This window comes from Mya arenaria, chromosome 6, assembly GCF_026914265.1.
Source record: "Mya arenaria isolate MELC-2E11 chromosome 6, ASM2691426v1".
NCBI classification, from domain to species: domain Eukaryota; kingdom Metazoa; phylum Mollusca; class Bivalvia; order Myida; family Myidae; genus Mya; species Mya arenaria.
In genome coordinates this window covers 59,311,327-59,330,697 of record NC_069127.1, presented here as the reverse complement: position 1 = coordinate 59,330,697, position 19,371 = coordinate 59,311,327, and the positions used below count along the sequence as shown (strand labels likewise).

Below are 19,371 nucleotides of genomic sequence, written 5' to 3'. Positions count from 1 at the left end.
CAGTAAAATAATTTTTCTGAAAAGTTTCGTTTTACGGTTTATAAAACAATATTGAATGTTTATGTCTTTTGTGAGACATGTCCATTCGACATTCCGAAATGTTCTTATACAAGTCACCGTTTGAGTTATTAACGATGGCATCAGTTGCATTATTGGTAACATAAAATCAAACTGCCACTACGTTTCGTACACTATGTTTTTAAATATAAAGTATGACAATGAATTGCAATTTTCAACGCCATAATCTTGGAAACAATATTAACAGAAAAAAGCGAAATACGTTTCTTATTTTCAAATATGATCAAGCTTTTTAACCGTTTTGATATCATTTAACTGAATATGTTGCTTTTTTGTTCGTTTAGTTTCGAATAAACAATAATGAAACAAAGAAAAATATTATTTTAATCATGGTGTTTAGCATTGCAAAACAGTTAATTTAATACAATATGATGCATAGAAACATTCCATTTTAATCATGATGTTTAACTTGACAAAAAAATGCTTTATTTAATAATAAATGATGCACACAGATTTTTTTTGTTAATTATGACATTTGTTATCGCAAAATCTTGTTTATTTAAGAATGATTGATGCAAAGTTTATATAAGGAAACACTTAAACAAATAACACGGTAGAATACTAGGGTAATTAGAACACTGTTTGGTCTGGGAGGTTGTATTTATCTCGACGAGATTATTTATTTCAGAGGCGCTAGTTAAGTCAAAATCTGCAAAAAGAACATTATTCCGGAAAACGCAATACTATTTACTCCTTTTTTATATCACTTGTTTGAATTGGTTAATCAACACATGACACCATACATTTTTTAATGAAGCCCAATTTCGTTTCATGACGTCATTTTAACTTCAAGCAATGCTACAATTTTTGACGTGACGTCAGCAAAGCTGATCATGACAGAAAAAATATATATGTTGGACTTCTAAAGTCAAAACTATTTTCCACGTTAGTATGTTTTGTAAACGGCTAAAATTTTATTACAGAACGATTTGGTAGCCAACGAACGTTACGTAAATGAATGCCAGTTATTACCATCGACAGAGAAGAGCAACGGAAATGAAAAATACACATATTCTAAAATCAAATGTTAAAACAAAGAATATTTTAAATTCAAAATGTCCATCTTACTGGCGGTATTTAAATCATTGGACTTTGCAATGCGATAGGTCACAATTCCCGGTAACGATCGATTGTCATTCAAAGAGAGCAGCGGAAGCGCGTCTCACATGTCTCTGGGTCTAATAATGTGAGAATTTGTTAAGGCGACAAGTACTACCGTATACGGAGGTTTCTATAGTATGTTTAGGAAGGATTACAATGCGAAATAGATATACTAGCGTGCTTAATTCTTCATCGAAAGAGGTAAGTTGTCTAAATATATTAAATTCTTGTTTGTTGTTTAAAATATGGTTGAAATGTTTTGTTTGCTTTATTGGATTTTCTATTTGCAAGCTATTATCAACGAGTGATGTTAATTCACAGCATGCGGTATGTTCGATAATATGGCCTTTATCATTGTTTGCTACAGCTATGATAAGGATAGAACCGTTTTTTTAAATCATTGTTTGATATGTGGATTTAGATCTTAACTCAAAATACACACTGAACAATCAGTAGCAGGTAATCTAATGACATGCAAAAAGATAAAGCTAAATACTTTAAACAAGTATTCAAAACGATAACAATGCATGTTAACTTAAAAACAATGTTTCAGCAGTTGAACGTATTATTGATTAATAAGGTATACTGTATATAATTTGCCTGACGTACATTATATTTCTATGACAACAATATACACCATTATTGATAAATGCCACTTGCAACACAACTCTTGCGGATATTTCAGTTGCTGTTTCCTAGAAATAAACAATTAATTTATGTAGACAATGTACTGAAGTTTTGTTTAAGATCCTTATGCAGATGAAGTTGCGAATCAAAATGAAACCGAGAAAGTTACGCGATTTTAATAGTGTACAGGAAACTGTAGGGATATTTTACGTGATGTTTTTAAAGGTTCGCCAGCATCTCATTTACCATGGTTGCCGAATTAAAATGTGTTATTTAACTAAAAGAACGTTTAAAAAACAACAACATATTTTATAACAGAAATACAATAAAATAACAATATAATATACGAACGCTAAACACCTTTAAGTAATAAGACTTCCATGTTAGAGTTCAAAATAAATGTATAATTAAGCTACTTTTTTATCATATTAACCCCTTAATGTTTCTGCCTAATCGAAGCTTAAATATCAAGCTGTCAGACTGTTTTGTTCCGCCAATTATCGAATTGTTTAAATACTTGTCCAAAGCAGTCATTGACAAGATCAAAATAGATACTTTCCAATCGACTATATTCAGTTAACATAATACGCTAGTCATCAGGATCGGTATCTAAAACTTATGAATGTAGTTGTTTGAACCGTATGATTAGAAACTGTTTTATTTTGTAATACAGTCAGTGTTGCCTACTGCGGATTATACTGTTTAAATTTAATAACGAGTATGCTTAATGCAGTTTGAGGCAATCAGTAGATATGTTGATTAACGTGAGAATAAAACACTAGCTTGATAAATTGTGGTGATATTAGATTGTATTGTGGCATCCAGATCTAAACAAAGTATGGCATTTTTGGTGTAATTAGAAATACCCAGTATGAACACAATGTGTAACGAACAAAATCCGATTATACAATATTTTAGATCTCATAACAAATGTATGAACATTTTTTTGTAATTGCGTCTTTCTTTATCGTAATAAGGAGATTCTTTCTCGTATGGTCGAGATATTGGATTTTTAATTTAGTTTGATTCTGTAAATTGAATGCACCTGAAACATTATGTTTATACCATGTGACCCCTGGTATCATCATGATATTAAAAACCCTTTAAGGCTATTATTATGCAGTCGAAATCTTTACTGTCTTAACATATGACGTATGTGTCATGTGGTATGTATACCGTGTATATGAAGTATGAACATCATCGGGCCTGATTTATCAAACTCTTTTTTATAATACGAGACAGTATAGATGCTGGTATGTTTCCATTATTAAAGGAATATCTGTATTATGAAATTGTGTAAGAAATTGTACTGTCATTGAGTTGGTACGTGTAATTTATTAGTTTAAAGCATCTGGTTTCGTATTCATTTTAAATGTCAGTAACAATACATTAATATAGGTTAATCAGGTGCTTTATATTAAAATTTGATGAAATTAATATTGTTGCATCATATATAAAGGGGTTAAACTAAATTAACCATGTTATTATGACTAGATTGATTAATAATGGGGCAAGGCTTATCTCCCTTAGTTCAATGTGTACTCAAAAGTGAACACGTAAGAATCAACTATTGATATATATTGAATGTTCTACTAATACCAAAATGCATTCCGATAAGGATAAGCTTTGTTTATGTTAATACATTAAAGGAATGTATCCCCGGAAATTTTCGTGAATTTCAATTAAATGCGAAACATTAGTTGTTCAATACACTGCCATTTCACAGTGATTCCCTAAAACATTTCGTTATTTGAAGTCACGTGGAGAATAATCACATGCATGCGTCAACCAATTGGTAGAAAATTCCTGCTAATAAACACACATGTCTTACATAAAAAAATAACATCACCATCAGTTTAAATCAGGAATTTATATTGATAGCTTTATTTACGAAGTACACACGCCCGCATCAAAATTCCGATTAAAAGTGTGTAAAGCGCGAATGCGTGGTGATAACCGGTCCGTCCCCAAATCGAAATGAGGACGCACTACAAACGTTTATTTTCTGGCTTGCTCAAATTTCGGATACAAATCAAGCTTTTTTAGTAACGGCAGGTTTGAATCATCGCTAACAAACCTGAAATATCAGGATAGGAAACAGCCGTATAATTGGCGTCTCTTCTCTCTTAAAATGTGCAGAACTAATTCGCCATCCTCGACACCGCTCCAACAGATCAATGTCATCGTTTTCTGACAATCCAGCACGTAACAACCATTCTTTGCAAAGGTGTTTAACTTAACACGCTCGATATTGATAAAATGTCAACTCTAATCCTTCTTGGAATCGACTTTTACAACCCCTTGTCAAGCAACTTGTGTGCATAATTACAACTACACAACTTTTTTAAAGTTGCAGGTCTTTTTGGGCGTCATAAATATGCTTTTTTTAACAGCATTCAATTGGTTTTGCGACTTTGTTGTCAGATAGCGTCCGTCGATTTCCCTGAGAGGTCGGTAAAATTCGGAGCAAAAAAGGATTTTTGCAGTGTCGTCGAGCTTTTTTAACTCGGTAAATTATATCAATTCGTAAATACATCATACGACCATAATCAACTTCAATTACAAAATATATTGAATTTAAAGGCACTTTGATCAAGGCACTTAAGTAGGAAAATGCAACTTTACAATATCTAGTTAAAAACTACAGAAGGAAGTAAAGCAGTCGAAAGCTTAAACCCCGTTTGATGACAAATGACCAAACATATAATATATGTTTAATTTTGGCTTCAAGTAATTGTTTAATTAATCAACCTGTCATGGTCAGTGAAGGTTTTTTATACCGGTTTGTGAGCTCTGAACCCCACACTTGTCAAAACAGTTATCAAAATATGGACATCTTGGTTCTGTAGCAAAGATTTTCCATAACAATTGTCTTCTTTTATGCATTAACATTCTTATAATTTTCATCCAAAAATGTATAGTGTTTTAAGGAGCATGTTTCAATGATACTTTTTAAACAGTTATGATCGTGCCACTGAATATTTGTTGTTGTTGAAAGAAAACATTTTATCACTAGGACGCATTAATAGCTTGTGTGTACACCTGAGGTATATGTGAACAACTATTTAATGAAACACTTTCTTGTTGAATTCATCAATATTTATTTTAATGATATCAACGTTGTTCTACAGTTTTTATTTCACTATAAATCCGCATGATGCCGTTCGTAATTAGTTCAAAAGATTTACTTATACAAGATCCCAGCTAACGGTCCTTGTCGGAGAACGAAACAAGGATAATAAACAATCATTTGAATTATGTTTATAAATCCCTCCTCTTGTCAGCAGTAGCAATAGTCTAAGAGAAAATATGGTGAATTTATACGCAATTCAAATTTATAATAAGATCTGATTTTCTATTTGTAAGGAATTTCCTTTATACAGGGATTGATAACGATTTATAGAAGAATTCTTTTTCTTTATAATTCCGTTACTCTTCAGACAAATGGTAATATCCGATTGAAAATTGTTTTATTCACTTTAACAAAAATGTTTAAATAGCATATACGCATTCTACATTTTGAGTTTATGCTGAACCTACAAAAAGAAGTATCGAGAGTATAAAACTGATAATAATCATTGGCAACTATTTTACTCTAGGGAAGGTATATTAGCCAGAAGATTATTGGTCTGAATGAAATCTAGGCGACAACATCAGACTTGCTTTAGGGATTTGTAACGTCAGCATGGTGTCTATACTTGCATTTTAATGCCCCCTCCCCATTATATCTGTTTACATATGACAACAAACGTTAATGACGAGTTCACCTTTCTCCAAATTCCATGCCTTGGGTAAAAAAAAATGACTTTAGTTTCTCAGGCACCGCCGCATTCGTTGTGTTGCACCCGCTACATTTTTTCAGATAACATTTTTTTTTCACTAAATATCAACCGATTTTTAGTTTAGTGTAGCCTCAAAAACAATCTGGATCATTTAAGCGCATTATTTAACTGTTTTTATAAGCGTCGCCATGATATAAATCAAAGAGAAAACATTTTGAGTTGAAAACAGAAGATTTTTTATTTTATTTTTAGCGTCCAAATACAGTGTGGGGCCAAAGTGATAATGCAATGGACAAAATTTCATTCCATTTAATGAAAACCAACACATGTTCGTCTCTTTGTGTATTGTGGTAATAAGTTTAACTTCACTGCCATGTTTATGAACAAAAAGTTCAATTTATTATTAAGTATTAATAATACAAAGTATGATACCATTGAAAGCAGATTTTTAAAAAATTGTTATGATCACTATTGTATCGTTCATCTCTAGAAAAGGCAGACATACTGTTTCATGTTTTAACATAATTACGGACAGAGAAATATGAAAATATTCTTTAGCATTCCATTCTTTATTGTACACATGTACACCATAGAACATACATTTCATTAAAGCTAAGTATAAATTGTCAATGTGTTCACACACGATTAATGGTTTAACAAAAATGTTGTGTAACATAGGTCTAAAGTGGAAAACTCTTTATAGTTGGGAATAATGATAGCTGAGGTTGAACTAAACATTTATCAAGGCTGTATATGAACAAAAACCAAATTTTAAATGCACGTTAGACACTATTTTCAAACTGAATATGAGTCATTTGTACAATAAATTGTGTAAATACCCTGTTTCTATCATTGTGTTTAATTCAAAAAAGGATAAAAAATTAGCGCTTCCTCCCCGTTTTTCAAAAAAGTGCCTGGGAAACTTATTGCGGATAAATTATTCAGTAACAACAAATAAGGTTACCATTGTAATGATGCTGGGAAATCGATATGATTATTGATACGCCTCTTTAATACTATACTTACAATACATATACTACAGCTTGGTAACATATTCACATTGATGTTCATGTAAATGCCAACTTTGGTTGTAAATGGGTAAAGCAATTGACTCCAAAATCCCGAAATCACTTCTGAGATTTCCTAAAAGAGTAACCCTTATTTGACCGTTTATAACCGTAACCTTTGTTTTGTGTCTATACTTTTAAAATGTACATGAGAAAGAAAATCAAGGCATGAAACAAAGCAATTCATTCCAGTTCCCGTGAGATATCTTTAAAAGTTATTGTATGTACTTTCCCCGATTGATTCGATGGGTTCACATGTCGTATCACCTAAATAAGAAGACACCAGTCGCAATATACGAATTTAACTGGGATATAGCCTTCTTTGGTCAATAGGACAAAGAGAATAGTTAAACAACTATTTGTATTTTTACTATATTTTCGTCTTTTAAGAGGCATCATTAGTCTGTGCAATAACTAAACCTGTGTTAAAATGAGTATAGCCTTGGTGCCGCTAGTGGCGTCGTCCGTAGCGATCGTAGACTTAAACTGACAGTCGTAGGTTTTCAAAGAACAAAAAAGAGACGCATATGCTCAGCGAAGCCAATAGCTCTGGATTTTATTTTTGTTTAGTTATTTGGAATAAAGACGATAACTGCGTACGTTCCATGTTATTCTTGTGAAGTCTTTGAATATTTAAAATAATTCAGTCGCAGTAAAGTGTATGCATTTAAACCATGCAATACCTCTCAAGTGTGCATTTTAATATGACAATTGCTCCTTTTTAGTACTGAAATAATCAACCTAAAAATGGGCAGTCATAGTGCTGTTACTACATGCTAGCATATTAAGTCTTCTTTCATGCAATGCTCTGGTAAAGGATCGTACCTAAACTTAACTGTGTAAGCACTAATTTCTCTCGTTGACGTTAACCAGACTTATTCAAATTGATTGAAGTCAGGAATCTACCAGATGGATGACAACTGCTTAGTTTTCAATCGCATCGAAAAATTAATACTGCAACCTGACATCGCGGCAGATGTGCTCAACTACCGTTGTCATTATATGTTTATTGATCGAGGATTGACTGTTGTTTTGCTCGAGGATAATACATTATTTCACCATGTAAGTCCACTTTTCAAATAGTGTAAAAAATAATGTAGTACAACGACGGAGACATTCATGTTTATTCCGTTTACGTTACGGCATACGTTTTATTAAAATACAACTAGTGATTGCATTCGACAACGTAATTAGACGTGATATAGGTCTTATACTAGTATACCATAACGTCATTATATGGGAACAACACGTACATAACTGTGTGTTCTAAACATGTATGTTGAAAATTGTCAACCTATTTTCGCTACTTTTGCTGCTTAAAATTTAATCCTGAAATGTTTAAATATTCACTTAAGAAGAAATGACGTTTATTTTATTCCATGTCAAAAGACCGTGGCCAGCCACCCTGCTCATAGTTCATTGCTTCACAAAAAATACGAAGATAGATAAACACGACAAAATGACAGTCGACGACCAGAATGAAAATAAAAAATAACGATAGAACATTTATTTTTATTTGGTTTTGGCAAAAATCAGGGTCGGCACTCCCGTAACGACATTACTAAATAATTGCTGGCCTAATATTACATGGCTTTAATACAAGATTTAAAATGAGTTAAAGTACCTAATTTAGACAACTCGTATACGTTGTTTTCCGTATATGCTACTTTACTAAGTAATTGCCAATTAAATAAGAATAAAACATGATATATAATAACAATGACATAAACATTCGCGAACTATCTTCATTCTGCTGAGCATAAAATAGTTGGTGTTATATAATTATGCAACTATGAAATAAAGTCAGCATTTTTGTTTGGTACATTACATTGACCTTCCAATCTTATCAAACATTTAATGGATTCACATGATGTATTGCGACAACCATTAAAAATTCGGAAGTGTAGGTTAATTAAGGGTAAGATATTACTAATTCACGTTTCCATAGCCACCAATGCCATAAATGGAATGTTGTCAGTCTAATAAAACGCTGGCAAAGCGATGGTTGACGGCATGTTTTTCACCAAGCATACATCATTTATTTATTAATTAAATCATTCGATTTGCTCTATTAGCGCTATGTTAACTTAAATTACGCTGAAATAGCAGATTAGAAAGAGTTTAGACGGTTTCATGTAAATGCCAACTTTGGTTGTAAATGGGTAAAGCAATTGACAAGACTTTCTCGAAATTACTTCTAAGATTGCCTAAAAAGTAACACTTATTTGACTGTATATAACCATAACCTTTAGTTTGTGTCTATACTTTTGAAATGTTACTGGTAAAGAAAATCAAGGCACGAAGCAATGCAGTTGCTCTCAGTTCACTTGAGATATCTTCTAACGTTTAAGTATGCACTTTCCCCAATTGATTTGATGGGTAAACATCTCAGTTCACCTAAATAAAAAGCAACCAGTCGCAATATAAGAATTGAGCTGGGAGATAAGGTATGTGTGTTGATAATGACCATTTTAACTATTTTTGTGAGTTTTTCTTAAACTAAATACCATTTAGTCTTTAATGGACTAAATAATATTTACTTTAATACATGCGAATCATCTTTTAATATCTTCAAATGCTAGCTTCATTACTGGTTCAGAAGAATTTCTTTCAGACAAATATGTTTTGTCGTTAATCCAATCGCTCGATTCCTTTTTTTTAATTTGATAGCGCTTGTTTGATTAATTCACTTCAAAAACAATGCAGTTCATTCCAGATCCCATGCGAGTAGTTTCCTGATGTGATAATATAAACCCAGGCTATAGAAAAACACCACTGGGAGCTCATGCATTGATATGATATTGATGTTTATAGCTGTATTAATGGAATTAAAACGGCATTATTTTTTGTCTGTGGACATATTAATCTGGAAAATAACTAATATCCGGCAATGATCATACCCAATATATTTGACTTGATATGTCATACATGTTTTTGGTCTAGCCAACGAGCTACTGATCTGTTGCTGATGCACATTTATCTCCAGTAATATTATGCTTTTGAGTTGATTGCTTTTGAAAATTTTAAAGGTTGGCTCTAAAGAAAGGCGAAAATCATACATGCGATCCCTGGAAATACATGGCAAACCTGACCGAACAGCGTTTGTAGATCCCTTCCTGTTACTAAATTATTCTTAGTGGTAAACTTCATTATCCGTCGGGTTAATTAACAATTTGCTAAAGCACTGTAAAGAAAGCATGTCAATTTTCAGCGAAAACCTGTAATTTTAGCTTACAAGTGCTATGTACATGATTGTACGTTAAGCCCTCAAGATGTTCATGTTTCCTCGCCTCTCGATAGGTGGGAAAGCCAAGTACAATCTGATAGCATCACCATAAAGAAGGATTAGATTGCCGTGAAATAGCAGCAAAGCTTAGGATGCAATATTGCTGCCCGCAAGTTCTACGTTTGCCTCGTTTGATTTCTTCCAGCCGAGAATCATGGTTATTTTGTTTGTCTTAGCCTACATAGCATTGCTCGCTTAATGTGACTCTCTCCAATATAGTATACCGGCAAAAGTTGTGTTAAAACTAGGCTTAATTGGGATATTCTCACTTTTATGAATTAACACTACATAACATCTTGCAGTTTATCTAGTAAACAGTGTTTTACCATACCAAGCCGAACATATAATTATCATACGTTCCTATTTTTTACGGCGTTAATAACGCTTTCCGGCTAAATAAAGCATTTTATATAACGTTATTCATAAAATACTTCTAACAATAGAAATTAAATGTGAACTGTTGATGATGTTTAACTAGAATTAAGTCAAAATTAAAAAAGAGAGGCGACGAAATTGTAAAGGCAACTATTACGTCTACTTCCACTTTCAGCTAGGTTTATGTGCTCGCCGTGAATGTGTGTTGCATATATAATATACAACATACGTGACGTCTACATGCACCGTCACTTTGTAAACTATATTTACCCCAAAGTCTTTCTTAGCGGTAAATCATTCATCTATTGATACACGATACTTACAAATCATTTCTTTTTAATCACCTATCAGTTTTGTGATTTTGTAATAAAAGTTGTGAACCTAGTATAAAAGCTATATTCATATTTATTTTGTATGTATTTTTTAGAAATATTGGAGATATTGATTGATGTAATAGTACTTTTATATAGAGGCAAACACATGTCTACCATCTTAATTAGAGCTCAAGATTTATGAAGCCCAGAATCCACTTTACAGCTCTCTTGTGAGCGTGAAAATGGACAATAAACAACCATTTGATTTCTCCTGATGTATGCTTTCGTTTTAGCAGTATTTCTAGTATTTTATGAAAACTGCCAAAACTGGAAAAATTCAAGGTGTTATTTAACTTTATTATGATACGTTACCTAGATTTCAGTATGAGCAAATTATAAAGATTAAATCAATAATTGGTCTTTTTAGCTCGCCTATTCGAAGAACAAGGACGGTTTACTAATCGCAACGGCGTCTGCGTCGGCGTCCGGTTTAGGTTTCAGGGAAAGTTGGCATTTCTACTCGTAACTCCAATACCCTTTATATACTTCACCTAATACTTCATACAGTACCATCACACAATTGATTTACATATTAACTCAATATTGTCCTTAAAACAAAGAATGACCTCTTATTGACGAAGGAACTTACGTTACAGTTTTTGGTCACTTCTATACCCTTCTTCAAATGACTTATTACTTCCCACGACCATCTTACAATTAGGTTTACAATTATGGCCCCTGATTGACTTAGGAACTTAGGTTTAAGTTTATAAGCACATTTTGTCTGGTTAAAGGCTTAGCACAAGTTGGGATTTTCTTTAATTGCTTCTGTACTCTTCATTGAATTGACTAAATGGTAGTCACACAGTAGTTAAAAGCCAATACAAAATTAGGTTACATAACTCCATATTAACCCTGAACACACTTATGCCACTTGATTGATTTTTGTTGTTTTACTTTTCTATTGCTATGCACAACTATTATATTTACTTTACACAGAGAAACCTTGTTATTAGAATTACGTACGTCGTTGCTCGGGCGGGCTGGCGGAGGGGTCGGCGTCAAATTCAACTATGGTATCGAATAATTTTAGTTAGGTTTTACATATAGTGACCTAATTTGGTATTATATAGGAATACATTATGGAAAATATTCATGAGATCGTGTTAAGGTCAAGGTCACGGTTGCTGAAAATAGAAAAATGGGATTGTATTTTTTTCCCGCTCCCCATCCCCTACCCCCCCCCCCAAAAAAAAAAGGGACTCAAAAAGATAAAAAAAACTGTATTACTTTAGTTAGGGTTGACACATACTTTGTATGTAGAAAGAGGTCATGGTTATCTTCCTTGGGATTGTCTATGGTCTAGTTCACAGTCGTTGTTACTAAAATAGAAACTATTCAGTTGAAACTGAATGTCACATCGAAGGTTGTTGTTCTTCTGACATAAATAAAAAAAACTGTTTTGTCACATTGCGGCGTTTCTTGTTTACTTATTTTATCATTTGACTTTTTTATTGCTGGTACCAGGCACATATCACATCCCTGCTTATTGTTTTAATGTGTCAGGAAAAAAACGACAGCTCTAGTAGAATTTCAAATGTTAATATGTCACATATCAAGGTTTTATTGCATGGGAAACTTAACTCCTTCAATTTTTAAATGTCGTGATGGCGGATATATGCTGCGCTCTTAGATTACTCAGCTTTTACTTTTCTTCTGTGCTTGATATTTACAAACAAAACAACCATTCATTAGCCTTCTTTGGACAATAGTACATAGAGAATAGTTAAACAACTATTTGTATTTTTACAATATTCTCGTCTTTTGAGAGGCCTCATTAGTCTGTGCCATAACTAAGCCTGTGGTAAAATGTGTATAGCCTTGGTGCCGTTAATGGCGTCGTCATCAGCGATCATAAACCTAAACAGTTTAAGGCATTCACAGAACAAAAAAGAGACGCATATGCTCAGCGATGCCAATAGCTGTGGATTTTGTATTTGTTGAGTTATTTGAAATGAAGACAATAACAACAGCGTACGTTCCAAGTTACTTTTGTGAAGTCTTTGAATATTTTAAATAATTAAGTCGCAGTAAAGTGTATGCATTTTAGCCATGTAATACCTCTCAAATGTGCATTTTAATTAGACTTTTGCTGTATTAAAATAATCACTAATCTTAAAAAGGACAATCGTGATGTTGTTACTGCATGCTAGTATATTAATAATACTTCTCTTTAGTCTTCTTTCGTACAATGCTCTGGTAATGTACCGTACCTGAACGTTGATTTGTAAGCACTGATTTCTCTCGTTGAAGTTAGCCAGAGTTATTCAAATTGAATTAAGTCAGCAATCAACCAGATGGATGACAACCGCTTAGTTTTCAATCGCATCGGAAATTTAATATTGCATACTGACATCGCGGCAGATGTGTTCAACTACCGTTGTCATTTAATGTTTATTGATCGAGGATTTACTTTTGTTTTGCTCGAGGATAATATGACCATGTAAGTCCACCTGTGTTCAAATAGTGTAAAAAATAATGTAGAATATCTTTGTTGTGTTATGATGGTGTGTGTCTCTCGTTTTGTACCTAATCCATTCGACTCTAAAGTTAATCCTTGTAGTTGGCTGGTCTTTCTAGGTTTCATAATGTTATGAGTGTGTTAGATGTAATTTAGTTTAGAGTTCAGCTTGCCTTTAAGTTCGATATAATTTTAGGACCGTTTACATGCTTGCATTGTACTTAGCAATAATGCATCAGTTCTTCTGTACGTTAATATATCATAATTAAACAACTTGATGGTCATTACGTATGCATTTCCGGTAATGAATATTAAATTAAGGTACAAAGAAACGGCCATTCGACAGGAATTTAAATCTCATTAAATTAGAACTTCAGGGACCGAGTTGGAATCAAAGTAGCAACATAAGAAATAATGGTTAGTTCATAGTATAACCAAGATTAAATTACTTTCGACAAGGTACGAACGTTTTCACCGGGCTACAGTTTTGTTAAGTCATTATTTGATAAAGAGAACAAACGAGAAATCTAAAGTTTTAAAAAATCTGTCACAAACCCTAAAATGAGGTATTACATTTGACAACATAATTAGATGTGATATACGCTGTAGGTATCATTAACTACAACGACATAATCGTAAGGTATAAATCCAGTTCAGTGAATTCTAAACATATCTTTTGCCGAAAGTTAACCTATTTTTGCTTTTTTGTGCTTTAAACATAACCCTGATATGTTGTAATATTCACTTAGGAAGAAATGAGATGTATCGTCTTTAAGTCTAAAAATGGTGGCCAGCCAGTCTGCTCATAGTTCATCGCTACACAAAAACTTCGAAGCATTGCTAGATTTTTTTGTAGCAAGTTCTTGTGTGTCCTTGTAGTTTTAATTCTATAACTGTAAATTCGATTATATTTTACTTGTTATATACATATTTCATGATGTCATTTTAAGCTTGTATGCCGATATAGCATATATTCTAGTAAAAAATCCTTTAGAGTTGTGATTTTTCAAAAGACATTGCTATAGAAGTTTAATTTGCTGACCACTTCTTTGGTATTTCAAACACATGTAAGGCACTTTTAAAAACAAGGGATCCCTAAATTATTGAAGGCGTTTTTCTTTTGGGACGGCATTATTTTGCAATGGACCACTGTGATAAATCATGTTATGAAACAAACGTATAATTATAAACAAATCTTTTTTTCCAATTTGAATATATGATACACAAACATATGAATGATTTTCAAGAATACCAGTATTCAAATGGGAGCAGTTTAAAACTATACCAGCGGGTGTGTGACCATAGCCGTTTTCATTATCATCTGAGGACTACTTTCATTTTGTTATGTACTAGAAACAGTTGGGGGATGGCCTCTCGCGAGCCAGGTTAAATCCTCAGAAGTTAAACGTGGTGTTTTAAATGGCCATGTAAGGACGGTAATCAAAACACATTACTAGTCATATGTGTTGATGCTTGTAGAAAGTGTACAATGTCTTGACACCATGTGCTTCTTGTTAAGAGCTAGCTTCGCATTGCTAATTTTGTCTTTTGAGGCTATTTTTAAATAATTTGCTACCCGGCTTCTCCCGTTAGTTCCTTTTTGTATTCTTTCAATTCCGTTCCTGTAATTCATTGGATAGTGTCTTTTGTTAAACCTACTGAATGATCGCTCGCAAAACCTTTTCATATGAGTGAATTACCTGGAAGGTAATTAGTTAAATAATGCTGGTCATTAAAGTTTTAAACGTATTATTTCCTTTCAACCTCCCTTACCAGATCAATTGCTTTCGTTCATTGAAAGGGAAAGCGGTAACATAGCCAGAAAAAAATAGTATATTCACAATAGAATCTACTCAAACGTTTGCCTTATTGTTCTGAGCACAAGGTAATGTTATAATGAGCAATCTGATATCATGGATATACGACTAATGATATCATTAAAGTATTTTGATAAAATGGTAACTGTTATTGTGTTTGTTAGTTATATTCCGATAACGTTGCAATTTGAAACTTGTAGAACCCTCAATAATTGATGGTCATATATTGAATTTCTAACCAAATGTAAATAGTCGCAAATTTCAAATTAGTTTCAATTCCTTGCACAATGATGACAGCGTGGCTTTATGTTCAACCCAGTGTTTGTTCGAAGTACCTTGCTGATGATTTTAAAACATTCAGGCCACATACACGTTTTGCCAAGAGGTGTTTATTTTGCAAACAAATGATATAAATCCTGTTTAAATATATTACATCCAGAAAATATGTGTAATTAAACAAATATTGGACACGATAGAGACAAGCACTGTAGCCTAAAACTAACGTAAACCCTATTTAGAGGCACTGTGTTCAACATATACACTGGGTTCAACATATACACTGGGTTCAACATATACACTAAAGTTTCTCTTTTAAAATATTGTGATTTAGGCCTTTGAATGGTCAGCTAAACAAGTTAACGAACTTGCTTTGATTTAAAGCAGTCACAAGCCTTTTCAGACAAAGCTGAAGAAGACATATTGAAACATCTGTTGATTGTATTAATCCCATACTGTAAATTTGGTTTCTTGAGTAAGGGTGGTTGTAAGGTGAAATTCTAATATAAACATATACTGCCGGAATTATTCTCATTTGCTAAGAAGAACCACTGTCTAATGCTACAACATACCTATCTATAAGAGCATTTATTTAAATATTATATTTTTTGTGCAACAGATTTTAATAATATTTTGAATTATTTTATGGTATAAGCAACAGTTTATTATTTTAAGGCATAAAGCATAACATTTACTTTTTATGATAAAAAACAAAGACATTTCCGTTGTAACAATCAAACAACACGCCCTGCATTATATGAGAAATAATGACAACAAACGTATTGAGGGAAACAACCTCATAAATTAATAGTTTTATAGAATAGTTGATCATTATAGCAAAACAATGGCTACAGATGGGGAGAGAGATTCTTTATTTCCTCCGATATGAAGAGACATAACACATTATAATCAGAACATAATACAAAGAAACATTTAGAACAAAAGTTTACATAAATTATATACAACAAACAAATATATCAAATAAGAAGGATAACTATAAATAAAACATCTAGTAATACTGTATGATAACTATGCATCTATACATGTACTAATACAGTGAATGAAAAGTAGTTTTGTAATTTCATTTACCTTTCCCCATTTTACGACGTCTTATTGTTATTGATTTGTTTACATATATTATAATTTCTTGTTTATATTTTGAATTTCTACCGTGCTAGCCCAAAATAACCTAAACGACGAAAAGCGAAAGACTAGGTTATAATCACGGGAGTTATTATTTGTTGTATCCGTATTTATACATGATCCTAATGTACTTCAGTGCCGCTTTGAAAGCCTTGACTCTAACTGTGTCCTCTATAGATAGCTGCGGAAAACCAGTTAAAAGTTCGTTTAATTGCTCATCGGGTTTAAGATGACTGAACTCAAGAACTTTGGCACTAAGACATTTACATAACGCTATCCATAAATCGTCCCTAGAAGAGCTCGAGATTTTGCAAAACATTATTTTGTGTAAAACCATTTGTTTTGTTACTATTTCACATTCTTGGCATTTGGATACAAAACTTCTTGAAAAATATTTACTAATAATCAGCATAGCAGTCCTACAATTTTTCAGTAGGTCTCTATACATGTTACTATACTAAACTGCCACATTACACAAGGTTCATATTCACAATGGATAGACTTAAATAATCGTAGGTTCATATCGTTTTCCTGTGATATTTTGTAATTGGTTACAACACGATTATTTATAGATTTATTTACGTTCTTCCTCTGTTATTGTATGTATTACAAACATTCTCCAGCTACTCCAAAGTCATTTAAAAGCAAAAATCAATACTTTCACGATAAAGCTTATCTAAACCAATAAGTATAATTGCGTCGATATTGAACACTATTTGTAGCTTTGGCTACGTTAAAAGAAATAGACGTGCGTTTTGAGCATGACCCTCATACAGGTGACCTACATATCGAAGACCAAGAAGCTATATTCGATTACTGGTTTGTAAAATTGAACAAGATAAGTATTGGTGATAATTATGTGGACCTTTATGTGCATGTTTATTTCCAACGGAAACGATTGATAACGTCATAATTAGGGTTTATCAGTTATGAAGGCAGAATCCATTTAACAGCCTTGTTGTCTGAGTTAGACATTCACATTAAACAACCATCTGAAGTATGCATTCTCTCGTTGTTTTATCAATAGATTTAGTGATAGCGATTATGTGACAAAATAAAAACATTTAGCTTCATTTTAGTTCAAAATTATTCGATGCCTTAAAACTGTTTTAAGTTTGAGTAAGCTACGGACTGAACATATGTTTATTTACGTAAACTGTTCTCAACGCATGTAAAGGGTTACGTTTTTTATATCTCCAAGTCGTAAAGAAGAGAACTGTACAGTACATTAATCAACAAATTAATGATAAAAACGTGACGTGTGTGTCGCAAATGCAAGGTCATTTGCCTATTCGTTGATTGGTCTGTATCCGCATAATTATCAATTTACAAGTCATCTTGTGACAACTTGACAAAGCCACATTTCAACAACCTATGTCTTTATGTACGTCTGAATGTACCAATGTGTAAAATTTGATATCATTCACATACTTCAAGTCGGTGTTTTTATCCTTGAAAATATCTACGAAATGATTTAGTGAATGTTTAAATAATTCAAATCTCTAGCTAAATCAGTTAAGTTTTGTTACATCATGACATCTTTCAAGCTATAAATTCTATTTATCTTCTTCTGATATGCTAAACCACTCCTTGAAAAAGACTCATATCTGAACATTAAGATACGATAGTAGTAATATTTGTATTTACTTTTCGTATTGGCTTTAACAGCTTAGCAGTGTTATCAAACGTTAGTCATCTTCCTGATGTTTGTAGTTAAAGCTTTCAAACTCTGTGGAAGTAATTAGTGCAAAATACTTTCACGTAGGCGTTATACGAGAAATGCTAAACAAATTGAATATTTTTATGTTTATATATCGAGGTTGTACTATATCAAGCGCAAAGGTTAAAATATGTAGTTTCATCATGAAAGGCTACAGCCGTACCACTGCTAGAAACATGAATATGATTTCCCATGCAATAATTAATACAGGTGTAGTGTGTTCTTCTTGTATATATGTATTTCCTTCGTTTAGTGTATGTTGAGCCTTGGCCATATACAAACTCGAACAAGGCTTGTTCCGCTCGCCTCCATTTAAATTCGAAATTTACTTAACAATTTAAGGAGTTCAGGTCATAAACAGGTTGTCGACCGTACGTTTGGCTGGATGCTGTGATTGATAATATTGATAATATACGTGTACTTTGCCTGCGTATACTTTAGAACTTGTACTCGAACAAATATATGCCTATTTGATAAACAAAAAACCTATGTTAAATCCCAGGATTTAAATCGCATTAATGTAAAATTACATGGACAAATCAAACAGCCAATTTACGCCGTAAAAATCCTTAAGGTATTTTACAGTCTGATCAACATAATATGATGGCTTTAAAACAGGACACACTGGACACGACTTATACATAGCTATATGCCCATATAACTTGGTTTAAGAATAAAATAATAAATACATGTTTGTAATCGGGTATTTGAGTTGCTTAGATCGGCACTTCTATTGATTCGCTACCAGAGCTTGCTTTTATAGCGACGAAACAGGCAGCATAATTGTTCTGTGCAATTGTCGGGGCTCGAACCCACAACCTTTCGCTCTTTAGGCGGACACTTTACCGTGTCGCTATAAAAGGCGAGACAGTTAAAGTGCCGTTAGATACATAATCGAATACCCGGTTACAATTCCCCCTCCATTTTGATAGTTGTGCTCGAATTTCGGAGCCAAAGGTCAATTTGTAATGACCTTGAGGTTTATCGTGCAAAACGGGTCCCTCGTTTGGTGCCAAATGTTACAAACTGCACAAATTGCTATGTAGATCTGCCGCAGTTTCGAACCCACAACCCCTTGCTCTGCAGGCGAACACTCTACCACGCAGCTATAAAAGGTAGCTCTGCTAGCGAAGCAGTATCAGTGCCGCTAAATACATATCAAATACCCGGTTAAATCCTTAAAACGTAAGCAACCATGCTGTTAAGTTTGGAAGGTCATATGTAATTATAAACTAAAATGGGACAACGGATGAACATATTGTTG

The 19,371-nt window shown here is 33.0% G+C and overlaps 1 protein-coding gene across 1 annotated transcript in view; it reads left to right on the top strand.

Annotated features, from left to right (window-relative positions):
* The first annotated feature begins 1,565 nt into the window (after nucleotides 1-1,565).
* LOC128238764 (potassium voltage-gated channel subfamily KQT member 1-like) overlaps nucleotides 1,566-19,371 on the top strand; it is a 74,214-nt gene continuing 56,408 nt past the window's right edge. Inside the window, exon 1 of the mRNA XM_052955005.1 lies at nucleotides 1,566-1,638. The gene's annotated coding sequence lies outside the window, so the exon portion shown is untranslated. The remainder of the gene's footprint in view (nucleotides 1,639-19,371) is intronic.